The sequence below is a fragment of the Macrosteles quadrilineatus genome, unplaced genomic scaffold (assembly GCF_028750875.1).
Source record: "Macrosteles quadrilineatus isolate MER2022 unplaced genomic scaffold, UCM_ALF_1.0 Scaffold_9__3_contigs__length_116548681, whole genome shotgun sequence".
NCBI classification, from domain to species: domain Eukaryota; kingdom Metazoa; phylum Arthropoda; class Insecta; order Hemiptera; family Cicadellidae; genus Macrosteles; species Macrosteles quadrilineatus.
In genome coordinates this window covers 28,729,166-28,745,891 of record NW_026542602.1, presented here as the reverse complement: position 1 = coordinate 28,745,891, position 16,726 = coordinate 28,729,166, and the positions used below count along the sequence as shown (strand labels likewise).

The 16,726-nt window shown below is 33.5% G+C and overlaps 1 protein-coding gene and 1 long non-coding RNA gene across 4 annotated transcripts in view; one reads left to right on the top strand and one right to left on the bottom strand.

Moving 5' to 3' along the window:
* Positions 1-3,547, bottom strand: part of LOC129003951 (uncharacterized) — a 36,067-nt gene extending 32,520 nt beyond the window's left edge. Inside the window, exon 1 of one of the 3 annotated variants that reach the window (XM_054432303.1) lies at positions 3,326-3,547. The gene's annotated coding sequence lies outside the window, so the exon portion shown is untranslated. The remainder of the gene's footprint in view (positions 1-3,325) is intronic. The other 2 variants (XM_054432301.1, XM_054432302.1) reach the window with 2 other exon arrangements.
* Positions 3,548-7,706: 4,159 nt separating this feature from the next.
* On the top strand, positions 7,707-14,134 carry LOC129003955 (uncharacterized). Its single transcript, XR_008491661.1, has 4 exons — positions 7,707-7,909; positions 9,094-9,322; positions 11,274-11,412; positions 13,720-14,134. It is a non-coding gene; the product is annotated as an uncharacterized LOC129003955 (long non-coding RNA).
* Positions 14,135-16,726: the final 2,592 nt, after the last annotated feature.

The window sequence follows — 16,726 nt, the reverse complement described above, 5'->3', positions numbered from 1 at the left end:
TCTTTGTTACCATGGATACCATCAATCAATATTTACTTTTAAATCTCTCACCTCAAATTTTTGAAAGCACACGGGGCTGAGCCCTAGGACAATATCGAAGCGGGAATAGTTCTATATGTATCCTCAGAGCTGTAGCTTCATTTGTGTGCAATTTGAGACCATCGATGTATAATAACTCCCGTAGAGTTATTATACATCGATGTTTGAGACCAGTCGGTTCAGTAGTTTTTGAGATTATCTCATACAAACACACACACACACACAGACACCACCTCTTCTTTATAATAGTATAGATAGATAGATAGATAGATAGATTCCAACCCCGTACGAAGGACGGGTACTCTGCTAGTAGATATATATATCTATAAAATATAGGAAGTATGTGTGTATATATGTTTGTATGTATGTATATACCCTATGGACTCCGAAACCACTCGACACATTGTAATGAAACTTTCAGGCATTATTAATATTCAAGGATTGTTTGTGTGAAGTTTGGTGCAGATCCGTCAAAAGAGCCCCGCCCCAGAGGGTTTTAACATCGATGGGTTTTAAGGGGTCCAATGTCAGACTTTTGGAAATACAATGTTTACAAAAATATTTTATTGAAAAGCAAATGTTTACTTTCACCAACTGTTTTGTAGGTTTGAATATGTTTGAATCACAACATTCTGTATAAGTAATGATTTGAAATAGCGCCACAATGTTTCCACAGAATGCACCACAGAAAAGTATTTTAATTTTGGATAAGTCCAAATATATTAAACCCCAATCGCAGTACACCTGTACACTCAAATTCTCCACTACTGTATTAAATATGTTAACATAAAAAGTAAAAACCTGTGTCAAAGTATTATTTATATATATAAAATCCAATGTATGTTTGTATATTTGTATGTTTGTCCTTTATGGATTCCAAAACCACTCGACAGATTGTAATGAAACTTTCAGGCATTATTAAGCATTATTCAAGGATGGTTTGTGTGAAGTTTGGTGCAGATCCGTCAATAGGGCCCCAGTGGCTCTGGAGTTTCCTATGTTAACCTTATTAGTACTCATATTTAAATGGAATTAAAGAATCTTAACAGCTGGTGCAACTAAACAATTTGATTCTGTGATGTTCAATAGCATTAAAAAGTTAATAGGTTTACCAACAGGGTGCAGCACTATATTTATTTATTTTATTTATGAGAACAGCTAATTTGCAACCAAAAGGTGAGTGAGCGTAGCGAACGAACTTCAACCTAGAGGCGAGTTAGCGTAGCGAACGAGCTAACCTGAAGGCAAGTGAGCGCAGCGAACGAGCTCCAACCTAAAGGTGAGTAGCCTAAGCGTAGCGAAAGAACTTTGGGCCTGTTTCATAAAAGTACTAATATTATAAGCTAGTAATATAAGCTTATAAATTTTTATTTTATAAGTTGGTAATTTTCTGTTTCATAAAAAAATGTACAAACTTATAAAATATGACACTGATAATATAAGTTATAAGACAGCTGTTGCATTATTTTACTTGATTATTTTATAAAGTGTTTGATTTTTAAGTTTAATTTTTACTGCAATATTTTGACTTTAACTTGATCAAAATATCAAGCAAACCTGAAATGAAGAATTAAAAAAAAAATTTGAACAAGTAAGAGGCATGCCAGCGATATTACTGAATGCATTGATTGTTTCTCCTACATCTTCTGGCCAGCAAACGGTGTCAATCAATAAGTTTTCATTAATAGTTGGATTTAATTTAGTTTTATTTTATTTTTTATGACGCGGTAAACTGTCTCTTTTGACACGGCGCGCGGCGTGCCGCGCCAAAAAAACCAATGAGTGCAATTTGTAACAATTATTGTTCTTTGGTTGTTAATGAATGGTTCCTATTTGTTGGGTGCTGTAACACAGGCTTGATTGTATTTAATATAATATTGAAATTTGCATAAATTTAATGAATATAATTGATAGTAAAACCTTTCATTAAACTCATAAGTTTATTGAATTTGAAAGTAAGAAATCCTTCGTGTAAATGTTCTTGGTCTTCTAACCATCACTATGTCTCTTTCATCACTTGATCCGCTTGATTGCATCTCTATTTTGATAAAATTGTTAATATATTTTTACTTTACTACATCTTACTAGAAGATACACGTCACAAGTAAAAATTCTATGGGTCAAAAAAGGCTTATAATATATTACTCTAAATTTTTGGGTTATAATATAAGTTTTTATTGTTTTTGAAACAAGATTTGTGTAAACACTAGTATTATAACTGGTATTTTGGGGTGGTAAACTTATAACTTGTTTTACAAGCTTATATTTTTATGAAACACAATACTAGTATTATAATTTAATATTATCAGGTAAATACTTATATTACAAGCTTATATAATTTTATGAAACAGGCCTGGACGTGATTGAGCCATGCGAACGAGCTCATCTTGAAAATGAACGAGCATGTGACATAAAACCACAATAGGACAGGACGACGTCTGTCGGGCCAGCTAGTAAACAATAAAAGGGATGGCAATGTCATTTTTATCTTTTGTTCTATACCCACACAGTCTAACATAAGTGAATATTTGTATTGTTAATATTTTTGTTACTATTGATATTGTTACCACTATTGTTATTGTTCACTATTTGTTCACTATTTTGTTGTGAGTTGTTATGTTGTAAATGTTTTTCATTGTAAAGTGGCTATGCCGTTGGGAAATAAATAAATAAAAAATCGTGTGTGCTATCCCAAACTAGCTAAACTTGCAGATAGGCCTAGTTAAAAAAATCGAATGAAGATTTACTAATTGAATCGTTTATTTTCAATCGATAGGCCTACCGTAGCCCATTAATAAACTGTACACCCCAACAAAACAATGTTTGCAGGATAATCACCATATCATACATTTAGAGTAAAAAGATTTTCAATTTTTTTAAGCCTTAGTCTATGATATACGAAATTGAATTACGTATTTTTTATGTACCAGTATTTTTTGCAGTTATTTGATTTGTATGTTGTAAAGAACTTTGTGTAAATGTTTTTAATCAGTTTTGCTATTAAGTTAATAACATTATCATTATTCTTGTTATTAACAGCACAAATTACCTGAATTATTATTTAATCAAATACTAAGCGTGTAGAACATTCTTAGATAAGATTACTTTGGGTTATAATTTAATAATCAATTTCATCCAACAAGTAGCTCTCACACTGGGCACTGCTGACTGTACTAAATAAAATCAATGCTTGGGTAGTAATGCTGTATGAAAAGAAATCAAATGTACAATCGGCAATGTGACTTATAAATAAACAAAATCACATCCATAATCGCTGTAAACTCACCGGAGACGGCACTGAAAGTCAAAGGGTCGATTTAATCCATTCACAAATATTGTATAGGAACTTTTTGTCACTAAACACCTCACACTTCACAACGCACGCGCAGACACTGACTTGCGTTCTACACTGGGCGTGCAGCGTCCATCTCTCTCTCTCTGGTCCTGGTCCGTCTGAGATGGTGGCACAGTCAGGCGGAGATTCAGTTAACTGTTTAAACAAGTCGGCTCGGCAATTTCCCGCCGTTCCCTGCAGGTTGCAGCACTTTGTATTGCATTGATTAGTGCTCATTACGTTCCGGTTTCCAAAATGCCTCTTCTTCTTCTAGCTAGCCAACAGGTGGTAGTACCTTGCAGCAGTTAGGCGCTGCGGCCACACGGGCGTTTTTTCACGCAAGAACGCAGCGTGAAAAATTGCAAGAAATATGAGCAGCATTAAATGTAATGAGGTATGCCCATCGATCTCTATTATTAGTAATAATAGAGATCGATGGGTATGCCATGCCACACGCAGTGTGTTTTCCCACAGTAGCGGGCACCCATTTGTTTCAATGTTACTCTAATTTTTCGCGTGTTTTCACGCTGCGTTTGTGCGTGAAAAAAACGCCCGTGTGGCCACAGCCTTAGGAGATTTTGTTGGATATTTCCTGTTCTTCAATATAGGTTGAGCAAATGGTTGAAAAGTACAGTAAATCAATAAAAATAATGATTCTACGACGCATATTTTTTGTTCAGGCTGTGGGATAAGACTGGAAATTTTCACCCATAAACAAGTACATAGGTTTAACAAGCTACTTACTTGTTGGGAGTGTAAGATCATTGAGAAAACCTGCGATCATATTAGAAAATAATCATTGCCAGTGTAATATTATTTTGATTTATTTATTACGATAAACTAGTAATATTGGTTCTTGTTCTAATCAACGAAGTAATACCATAGATAAAACATACTCCTCGACATTAGCCACTATAGATATGACGTCACCAAACCTTTAGCCATCGTCCCTCCCGTATGCTGCGTATATCCATTCCGCCACAGGATACAAACAAGCAAATACAATACAAGTGACAGATCTCCGTTTTACCTTTTACTTTCTCCCCCTATACCATAGTATATGGAGAAAGTATTGTTTTCGTCAAAATTTTCGAGTTTGAGTTTTGAGTGGATATATTCGTTTTGGGTCCCCCTGGACCTAAAAAAGTGGTTTTCGAAGTGATGTCTGTGTGTGTGTGTGTGTGTGTGTGTGTGTGTGTGTGTGTGTGTGTGTCTGTGTGTCTGGATGTGTACAGAGCTAGAGACCACACCTGTGGTCCGATTTCGATGAAATTTGGTATGTAGGTTCTAATCCATGGTATCTCCAGGCGTTTTTTTCATTTTTTTGAAATTTTGATTTTTAATGGGAATTTTCCCATAAAAACCCATAAAAAACCGGAAAAAACAGATTTTCTCGAAAACGGCCCGAACGATTTTGATAAAAATTTAGTATGGTGTAGCCCTTTAAATCCTGAATAAAATGGTGCAAACCCCATATCTGTAAAAATTACGGTTCAAAAGTTATGGTCAAATATGTTATTTTCCCATAAAAACCCCATAAAACAAAAAAAATAGGATTTTAGAAAAACATCCGGTTTTGATTTAACATAGTATGTTATACTCCTTACAGTTTTGATAGTTTTTTTTAATTTTTTGGAAATTTTTATTTTTAATGGGGATTTTCCTATAAAAACCCCATAAAATAACGAAAAAATATGATTTTCCCAAAAATGGCCCGAACGATTTTGATAAAAATTTAGTATGTTATAGTCCTTTATATTCTGAACAAAATGGTACAAATCACATTTCTGTAAAAATTACGGTTCAAAAGTTATTGTAAATTATGTCATTTTACCATAAAACCCCCTTAAAATAACAGAAAAATCGGATTACCTCAAAATTGGCCCGAACGATTTTGAAAAAAAATTTAGCATGTTATAATCCTCTAAATTCTGAACAAAATTTTACAAATCTCATTTGCGTATACAGTTATCTACTCTCAACACTTACACATGATAAAGGTTTTTGACAATTTCATGATGTTTAATAAGTTTTTGACAAACTTATGGGAGAAAGTATGTGTCAGAATGCTGATACCGTTTATTGTTTATGTTTGGTTTTAAGTTGTCCCTGATAATATAATCTAATATAAATTAATATCTTTATAACAAGTCATTTAGAAAGGCTTGTTTTGAAGGTAAGATTTTAAAATCATAAAAATGGGAAAAATTTAATTGGACCGTAAAAACAGTTTGTTCTTTAAATAATAAGCCAAGCCAACATGCCACACCTTCTTATCGAATGCCTGGCTAACATCCATGATGAGTAAAATATGAGTAAAAAGTTGTATTCAGAATACCATTTCCCATTGATTGGCAGGATGAGCCCTCAAGGATTTGAAGATCAAGATAGGGATGAGCATCGATAGGTCAACCGTCCATGAGTAAAAACAAAACAATCGGATTTGAGATGGGGCCTATTATGATTGGTTTCTTTTGATTAGGCCTAATTTAATTCGCATGTTTTAGATGACGAGCCCAAATCGCTTACAAAATGATACATAACTTAGATAGTTTTTACAAAAAAAACAAAACTAGCCTACTGAAAAAAATAGTACGGTAATAAGTTATGTACTGTATATTTTCCCCGTGAAGTAGCCTAGGTAGGCCTAAACAAAACCTTCCAATGACACCTCATTTATGAAAATTGATGAAGAAATAAGTAAGTACATAACTTAAGTAACTTAATGGCATACCGACAAAAAAAGCACTTTAGAAATTATATAGATAGACAAGGAGACGGCTGCACTTTAGTTTACGTCCTACATTTACTCACATACCGCCGTCCTACATTTACTCACATACCGCCACCGGTACTGCTGTTTGGTTAAGGCTAGGCTTAGTTTAGAACAGTTTCATTTTTCAATCAGCTGGTAGTTAATGTATAGGCCAGGCCTAATGTTTAATAATAGTAAATGTAGGATGTAAACTAAAGTGCAACCAAGGGGACTTGTCACAATCCACTCCTAAGCCTTTGGACCGCAGCTGTCCTGCAAATTACTCCACAGTCCGATATATCGGACGCTCGCTAAATGCTATTTTTCTGGCTTATTTTACACAAATGGATTTAGTATTGATTGGGCTTCATCGATAAACTAAGTTACCTACATTTTTTTTTAGCATTCTAATGGATTTGATTTTCTGCAGTAGGCCTACTTGTCTCGTAAACATTGAGATAAGTATATTATTACTTAGCTCAGTGCTCAGTGCTCGTAAGCAACGTGAAACAACAAGGAGATTGCGTCAGCGTCATCTGTTGTTTTGAAACAGGTTATACTTAGGTTAGTGGCAGTGTTTTCGTTAAGTTTTTTTTATTATATATTTTACAACAGTTTGGCCTAACCTTGGTTTGAAAAAAAATCTGTCATTTTCGACATTGCTAACTTAAGCAGAGTTACCTAGATCATATTTAGTTTGGTAGAGGAGTGAGCCGGGCATTTTGGCACGTTGCAGTGTTTTTTATTAATGATTTTTCAAACCTGATTTTCTGGGTAAAAAAGTACCAGTGAATGTCCTAAGTAGGCCTCATAGTAAAAACACATTAAAAGTGATAGAAAATATAAAAAAAAAACGCTGATTTTTAGCAGTTTTTGCAATTTTTAGGGTGAAATAGGCGTTTGCCCCAAAAGTGGCAAATGTAACGAGTGTTCTAAATAGGCCAAATAATGAGAAATTTTTTTTAAAATTCATTAGAAGACCCAAAAGTAGCCTAAACAAATAGCCTACCGTGGTTTGTGTAGCCTAATTAATTCAACATGCAAATTGAAGACAAATATAGAAAATATATTTAATGCTGTAACAAACTAACATTCACTACACATCAGAACAATAAAAAATCACTAGTAAATATTGTTTTCTCCATGACAACAAGAATCAATAAAAATCATCCAAAGATAAACAAGTAAAAATGTCCACAATATCAAACAGCTGATGATAACTAATTTATATCACAAGCACACGCCCCTGTGGTGTCAACACCAGGGGTGGGTTCCATAATATCGACAACCGTAGAAATTGATCGAAACTGAATTATTCCCAGTTTGTCGACACTGGAATATTCCCACTTAACCGACATCCCAAATAACCGACGTCGCAAATGATCGACACCACAAATTGTCGACATCCCATATTGTCGACAATGAAATAGTTTCACTTTGTCGACACTGAAATAGTCCCAGTATATCGACAAGCTCCCGTTCTTCGGAGCTACTCTTGAAAAGGAGTTGTTCTAAAAATTCATCGTTCAGTTCCTCAACTCACGAGTCGCAATATTTGATTCCGAATTCCGACGGGCATCTACAAGCTGGCCATTTATTGACAAAAAACTTTTATATTGTAAATATTTATCTTTTTTATTTCTTTCCTTGTTTACAAGAAAATAGATGACTCGAGTGTTACAAACAATAGTTTTTAAGGAATAATGAGAAATAAGTTAATTTTTATAGGATAAAAAACTTAATCAACATGATAACATTAGTCCTACCAGACACTAACTTAGGTAAGTCACCAACAAGAACCTAAGATACAGCTTATTCGTAGGCTAATTCTGGATCATCAAGCAATATTGTAGCAAATGTTTGAATAGGCATTATCTCTAGGCTATTATGATCCCCATAGTTTCAATCGATATTAGCATAGCCCAGTTAAGAAACTGTACCCCATTCCTTTAGTTAGGTTAGGTTTTACCCTAACTAGCCAAACTTGATATAGGCTTAGGCCTAAGTTTAAGTTTATCAAATGAAATAATCAATATGACTGGGACGGGTGGCGTCGTCCTGTAATCCAGCTACTAGGAGGTCACGAATTGTGGATATTTAGGCATGCACTGTGGATTCAACAGTCCCTGGTGTGGATTAACGTCCGCACGGTGAGTACTTACTACGACTCTCCCCAGTACTATCCTGGTAATTAGACCAATTCGTATAGGCCTATACCTACCAAGGCAATAATGTGGTTCGGATTCCACTATAAACTGTATGTCCCTTAGTTGCCATTAGCTGTTTGGGCTATTAACAGCTATGTCTAAGGCATGTCGGTCTTAGTCACTAACAAGACTACAAGATGGCTCCACTCATCCTACACTCATCTCCATTCATACTAGTGGTTGGAATCACCGAATGAAAATAACCGAATCAATCGGTTATTGATGCTGAATAGACTAATTCGGTTATTTTATCCTGGTTCGGTTAAATTAGTCTTACTGTGCGATTCGGTGATTTAGTTGATTTAGTTTGTCACATCATCAGGTAATGTAACTAAAATTTATTCGGCGATTCGTTCGACTAAAAATCAACGATTGACGCTGAAAGACTAAATGCCATTCAGTTTCCCTTAGGATAAAAATTATTTGTGATTTGTGATAGTGAATACTTAATGACTAAAATTGATTCGGTGATTCATTCAACTAAAAATAACCGATTGACGCAAAAAATAACTGATTGATTATTCGGTCATGGAAACCATTCGGTTATCCCATAACTAATTCATACTTGGCTTAAAATACCTAGACCTACTTTGTATGGTTGCCAAGTAATAAGAAAGAAAGTAGGCCTATTAAAGAAATAGAAATGGAATGAGTGTAGGACGTAAACTTAAGTGCTGTCAAATATTCTAGAGCTGTTTGTATTTGGTGTAAGACTAGACTTGGATTATATCATTCATTGCTGATGACTTCAATGTTAGTTTTATAGATGATCCTGGAGCAAAGGCTGTAATTTAACCTGAACCCAAATTGGTCTCTTTTTTAAATATTGTCTTGAACCAATAAGTTAAGAGGACTAACTTTTCTGGACGACATTGCCATCGACATCACTGCAGATGAGAGAGAAAGAGAGACCAGAGTTGTGTACCCTGGAGGCAATTACCATACTGCTGTGATAATGTTCCTTGGTCTAACCATAACTTAAGTGAGGTGAGTCAATATTCTTTCTCCTTTGGGATAGATTCTAGGCTGTTTGTTAACTGAGTAATTCAAAGTTCAAATCGGTACTTTGGTAAGTATTATCCGGAGGCTACAGAAATACAGCGCTTTGTGGCGGTTAAGTTATGTTAGGTTGGGTTATCATGGAAAGAACATTTTTATGTCCTAGGCCTACTGTCCATATTTGGGTGGGTTTATTCTTAACTGTACAATATCTTTTGTTTGAATTTTTCGTGTTTATAAATTTATTTTATGGACAGAATTTAACCTTCATTCGATTTTTTTCATTATCAGCAAGTTTGGTTGGTTAGGTTAGGTTATGACAGTAACTGCCGGATGCCTAATCCACGTCAGGTTACCGGACCCGTATCCTCTGCGTAGAATTTTACGTACTGAATCCAAAGACCACTATTTTTCACTGCAGATGAATATTACTGAAACGGAATAAATCACCGCTCAAAATGTTTGAATAGTCAAGGTAGAGTGGATTACATTAACAAGTGGAATGAACTGTGGGTGAAGTAACTTAAGCCTACACAGCTGATTGTTTTCAACACCAAGCAATTGGAAGTGACAACTTTATTTAATAAATATGATTCTGTCTTCGCTCATAGGCCTATTGACGTCACATCAATTGGCCACGATTAATATTAATGGCTGATCATATTTATCGGTGTTCCAATGCTCTAAGTCATAGCCTCCTCTACGTATTTTATAGGCCTGCCTAATGCATACAATTGACTAAATTCTTTACCCTAGGGGAGCGAGCAGAACTTCAGTACCGGGCTCAAATCCTGCCAGATGACCAATGGATTTTATTTATTATTTTTATTATTATTTTTTTGTGAACACCACAGCCCTAGACCTAGGCTGAAGTGTGAAATGTGAATTAAAATTCCGGACTAGTGCCTGTAGCGTCCTAGGACAAAAAAATGTGTGTATACAGTTATCACATTAGTTATAAACTAATAACTAGGCGGCCTGTGCGCAAAATTACACATTTTAACATGATAACAGTAATAATAAAAAGGTTGTTTAAGTCAGTCATTCACAGTTTTCAAAATGAAGCGCATGTGAATTATTTTTCCAACTGTCACCTGAGAAAGTGGCCTTCCTTGCACTTATTATAGCACAGAAAGTTGCTAATTGCTGCATTTACTTACTTTTACCGCGCTCTTTTTTTGCCGCACTCCTGTATTCCAACCAAACAACACAAAACAGCGTGGTTTTATTAGACACGTATAATACATACGTACACTTGATAATAAGTTGGCTACCCATTCAAGATATTACAACTACGATCAACTGGTACAGCTTACCATTTCACCAATGTTTGGATTTAACCTAACCTATAAACGTGTTGAACAGAGTTTGAAAGACTAATTATTTATATGTTTTATAATAACTGTAAGAAAAATATAATTTGTAACACAAGTGCAAACTGCCTTTGCTGCACTCGAGATACTTTCCACACTCGCCTACGGCTCGTGCTTTTAAACATTTCTCTCATGTGTAGCAAAGTGCCACTTCGCCCACTAGTTACTATAGTTTTTGGTGGAACATGAGGATAATATATAATCTGTATGCAAATTTATAGTTTTTTATAACAATTTAAATCTAGGCCCCTACTTAAAATTTATTTGGATTACATCTCGAAACATGTTGTGTTGGAAATTACTTAATTATAGGCTATAGCTTGCATTTTTGCAAATTGGGAAATAACAATGAATTAATATTTGAAGCAATTTATTTTGTCTCAACCAAATTATTGTTACAAATTCTAATATTTGTACTAACTTGACCCAGATTTGCTCAAACATTTTCCTATTAGCTGTGTACCTATTTGAATGTCGCAAATATAGAAATGAGTGTACACACTTGTATTATTTGTTAGACTAAAATTATTTGTAAAACACTATTTTTTTGCAATATTTCTGTACAGAGCTGAAGCCTACCAGTAAAATGGGGGTGTTGTAATTAATATCCTCCGACACTGGAGGATACAGGGGAGAGGTGTCAGTGGAAGAGGAGATGGAGGATGGGGCCAGTTTAAGACTAAGATTGAAGAAAACTAACTTATGGTAAGTTTTGCCATTCACTTAAATTTAATACTTATAAATCCAGGGCCGTGTCCATTGCCCCGAAGCCTATGTCGCATAACCCTCCTGAATTACTAGTATTTAACCAGCATTTTAACTGGAGAGGTGCCCAAAAATTTGCTTTTGTTTTTTAGAAAATGTAGGCTATATTTTTTGACACCATACAGTAATTATAATTATTTTGAATATGTCATTGTGTTTACATTTGGTTAGTACTGAAACAGCAATAATTTTAAGACAAATGGAAAAGCCCTGTCAACAGAAGCAGTTGAAACAAGTAGAAAAATTCTCATACATCAATAAGGTATTTAGTACGAGCGTGGTTCAATAAGACCTTAGAAAAATATATAATAACACAATTTTTTGTGATAAATTCGATTTATTTTGTTATAATCTCCTTTTATTTAGCTCTATACACTTTCTTAAAGTTTCGCAAAACCCCCTTCAAATGCTGTCCAAATAAATAGCACCCTACAAACATGAAAAGCCTTCAAAATACTCTTCTTTTTCAGTGATGACCTCATCATTTGACATAAAACGTTGCCCACCAGGTCAATTTGTTATCTTAAGAAATAAAAAAGGTCATTCAGGGCGTTTGACAAACAAAATTATTTGACGGTTTTCTTTGCCACCCTGTCAAGCGAGTGAGTGTTGGAGGGTGGTGGGAATGGTGTCGTCCCGTTTGCAAACAAATTTTTGGCTGTGGGGTGAGGTACCTGGGAAGGAGTCCCGTTTGCGAACAAGTTTCGTTCTACCCTCAGTCAGGTAGTCTCCCGCACGTTAATTGTTTTCTTTCTGCTTGTAGAATACAAAGCTAATATTCAAAGACATTATCAGAATATCTGCTTTTTAGGCCTACTTTTGAATATTGATTGTATAAATATTGGTTATTTCATCGGCAGTAAACAAGTACAATGAATCAATACGAGCAGGGACTATTCTTTTGATTAGATTCATTAACTGTCTGTAACGAATATAAATAAAATGTGACATGTTTATTTATTCTTATATTTGATGGTTCATTGATTATTGATTTTATGAAATAAGTGAGATTGTATATCTGTTGTTGTATCTAACCCTAATTAATTTTTAAAAATTTTGCTAATGTGAATAATTGTATTGAAAGATTTTGGTGTAAAAAATAATGAAATTATAAAGTTCACATTTACTTGAATCATTTTAAAATTTTTGAACAATTAACATGTGTTAAGAGTAGGGTACACACCCTAAAAATTGAAACTTTTTCTCAAGGAGATAATTAATTGTATATTTTTGCCATTTTGAGAGAAATATTGTTTACACCATTTGCCTTTTCACAAATTTTAAAATCCTAATTTCATATTACTACCCATAGATTAGTTATGATTTTTTCTAATCCAGAGGTAGCTACTACCTATCTATATTATAACTTTTGACACTTTCTGTAGATTTCACATTCTATTCAATGAATAACTTTTTATGAGCGTTTCATGGTCATGATATGTATATTTTCAACCAAGTTCCTCTTAACTTAACCTACCCTCGACATAAACATTGTTTGATGATGTTAAATTTCCTAATTCTAAGCAGATATACAAATATTTCAATTTAAAAACAACAATAAAATACCCCCACCGCAGCAAACCTGCAGACTAAGCGAATTTCCATTTGACTGATTTGATTTACACTGAAATGTCTACTTACAAATATAACATTTATTCCCGATTTAAATAGAATTAGTTTAACAAGTACTTATGTTTGCTGCATCAGGGAGGGTAAAACTGTTTTTTGTAAAACGTTAATAGTTAGTAAAAAATAAAAACATTTTCCAAATTTGATAAAAATATGTTCATAAACAAGCAAACTACAACAGTTTACTTATTCTCCATAAAAATAACATGAGAATTTTAAATTTACAATTTTTTGGAATTTTCTCTGTAACCATTAGGCGCATAATAACGCTTCAATATACTAAATTATTTGTTTTTTTAAGCTCTACAAAATGGTTTGGAAAGAAATTGCTAAGTTTTATGTTTTTTGGGTCAAAAATGGGAAAAACCTATTTTTACCCCATAAAACCCCCCGTAAACCCCCGTTCCCATGGTCCGATCATGCTGGATCGCGAACTCGTTCAAATAAACGTAGGTTTACACGTTTGTACCAAATTTCAACAAAATCGTTGTCGTTGTTATGGTTTGTTCGTTATGTAGAGGTAAAAGATACATTGTGTCTTATGGAGAGTTCTAGGGGATAAAAAAAAATTCGTTATATCAAGGAATTTGTTAAAATTTTTGTTCTGTTATATTCCAGGCCTGATGACAGGGTGGATGGCGATGGAGGCATGGAGGTTAGGGGAGAGAAGGCTGAAGAAGTGAAGACAAATCAGTTTAGATTCATTATAATAATTAGTTTAATATTTATTTTGAATACCAGTATACTTTTATTTACATTTTTTTCTCATTTAGATTATTTAATTAAGAAAATTTTATTATTTTTATAAAGATGTTTTCTTAAATTTTTAATATTTGTTTGTACTTCTGCCTGGTAAAAAACAAAACTGTTTATTATGCTGGTTAAAATGATTACTTCCACTAATGGACCTTGTCTTGGGTGAAAAGAGATATCTTGATATTTAACTAGCAGGGTGCCTGTTCTATCTATGGGCGGGGATCGTATAAGTCAGTTGAAACCTTCTTATATTTCGATATTTGGTAAATTAATCATTTCCAACTTAATATAGTATAGATCGCTATTTCTGTATTGAATATTGATGTACTGAAATGAATAAAATTATATGAAATTAAATGTTGTTTTTTTATATATTCTGATGAAACACTATTGATAAGGCATAACAATATTCTAAAGTTTATAACAGCTGATGTTTGTGTTTTTATTAATGATTTATTGTATTGTGACTTTTGAGAGGTTGAAGGATTTGTCGTGATTTGGTTTTAAGGAGATTGATGTTCCTAATTTTTTAAAGTCTATCTATATCTATCTATCTATATATACTTATTTAATACGCAAGCAGATCTTTTGTGACAATTACTCCTCCAAAGCTACTGAACCGATTGTCATGTTTTTGGTGTCATTGGAAAGAGCGTAGCGTGAAGTTGTGCAGGAAACTTTGTTTTTAGGGAAATAATGAGAGAGTGAGGCCCTGGATCCCTTTAAAGTTTCTTATATCTCCATAAGATTAACATGGGAAACAAAAATTGTTATAAAACTCCAGTTGTTGTCAGAAATCAAAAGTGAGAAGAAGAGCATAGGTTAATTGTAAACAGTCAATAAGTTTGCTAATAAAACAGTTTGCTACAAATATTTGCTGACTTGGTTGAAGTTTGTTTTAAAATAACGCCTGTAATACTTAGCAATTGCTCGAATTCGAGCAACAGGGACACTAGTACTTATTTAATACGCAAGCAGGTTTTTTGTGACAATAGTTTTGTTTGATTATTGAACGTTTGTTACCTTATAGCCTTTGTTCTTGTAGAAAGATGTTAAATCCTCCAATATATTTCGCCACAGTAAGTGGCATCATCAAGGAGACGAGAAGATCTATAAATAGATCTATAAATAGATCTTCTCGTCTCCCTGATGATGCCACACACTGTGGCGAAATATATTGGAGGATTTACTACAAGAACAAAGGCTATAAGGTAACAAACGTTCAATAATCAAATATTCTAGTACTTGTCACGCTGGGAAATACATCAAATAGTTTTGTATTTCTCCATAAGATTAACATGGGAAACAAATATTGTTATGAAACTCTAGCCGTTGTCAAAAATTAAAAGTGAGAAGAACATATGATAATTGTAAACAGGCAATTAAGTTTGCTAGTTTAACAGTTTGCTACAAACATTTACTGACTTGGTTGAAATGAAATATTTACAATTTGAATTTAATAATACAACATACTCTTATTTTATCTTAGCATAGCTTTCAGCTCATATTTACTTTATTTGATACATTTATTATTATTGTTTTGCAACAACACTGATTAAATTAAACCAAGGAAAATACCGGTATCATAAAACTGCAGTACACAGTGTTCTTTTGTTTCTAAAATCTATGAAATATCTGTTACTATGTTTACTTAATGGTAAGTGTGAAAATGTAAAGGCAATGGATGATGGAACTGATTAAAAGAACTGTTTGTATATTAAGTTGGTTTTTGATATTTTTAGAGTAGAATCAGAGATGCAATGAAACATATACTGTATTTGCTATTACATTTTTTAGTCCTTGATGCTTTGATAATCATATTAATTTGTCTGCTGTCTTTAACACTAAATTATTTGTTTAATATTTTTTATAGTACATATAGATATAGTTTCTTTAATATTTCAAAAGACTGTATTGATGAGGCACAGCAATATTTCTAAAGTTTATAACAGCTTACTTAGTTTTGCTAATGATTTATTGTGAGAGAAGAAACTGAAGATGGAAGGATTTGTGATTTAATATAAAGAAGAGTTAAATTTTAAAAAATTGTCATTTAAATCTAATAATTAGTTTTTTTGGAACTTCAAAGTTGAAATTGAAAATGTCAATAATAAATTAAAAGATATATGTAACTAAGGGAGATGAAGGTAAATAATGTATGTAAAAGTTTTATTCGAGGATTTGGTCAGTTTTCCGCATATCAGCCAACACAAGATTTAAAATTAATCAAAACCAAAATGGTGGTATCCACTACTTACCAGATTTAAAAGTCATAACTTAAATGTTTCTAAACGTTGAATTTTGTTTCTAAAAGCGTTGGGGGATGTGTAACTATTATATGCAACAGACGTAAAGATTAAAATGTTTCTGTTCTGTATCCTCTCCCCGTTGCAAAGCACGGGTACAACAGCTAGTAGTCTATAGAATAATATGGAATAGTAATATATAAATTTTATAAATATTACTCATGAGCTACTTTACAAAAGAAGATTCTCCACACTTCCAGTTTGTTTAGAAGAATCCTTATAAATAAATCAGCTGATTGAATTACTTAAAATGTGAAGAATATTTGTTGGAGACCGCTCGGGGAAAATCATTAGTTTACTCTAAAAGCAGTCTTAGTATTGCAGATATGAATCCATTCCCAGACACTCTGCACTGCTAGCCTTTACTAATTCTTTCACCATTTCCTGTGTCCATCCCTTCTTATAGCATTTCAGTACCTATTGCAAATACATTATTCTAACTGCTACAAACTGTTTCCAGTTCCCACACTCCACACTGCTCACCTTTTCTACATAGCATTTTAGGATTGCAGATACCTTAATATAATCGTCATAAACGGTTCCCACACTCCGGACTGCTCACC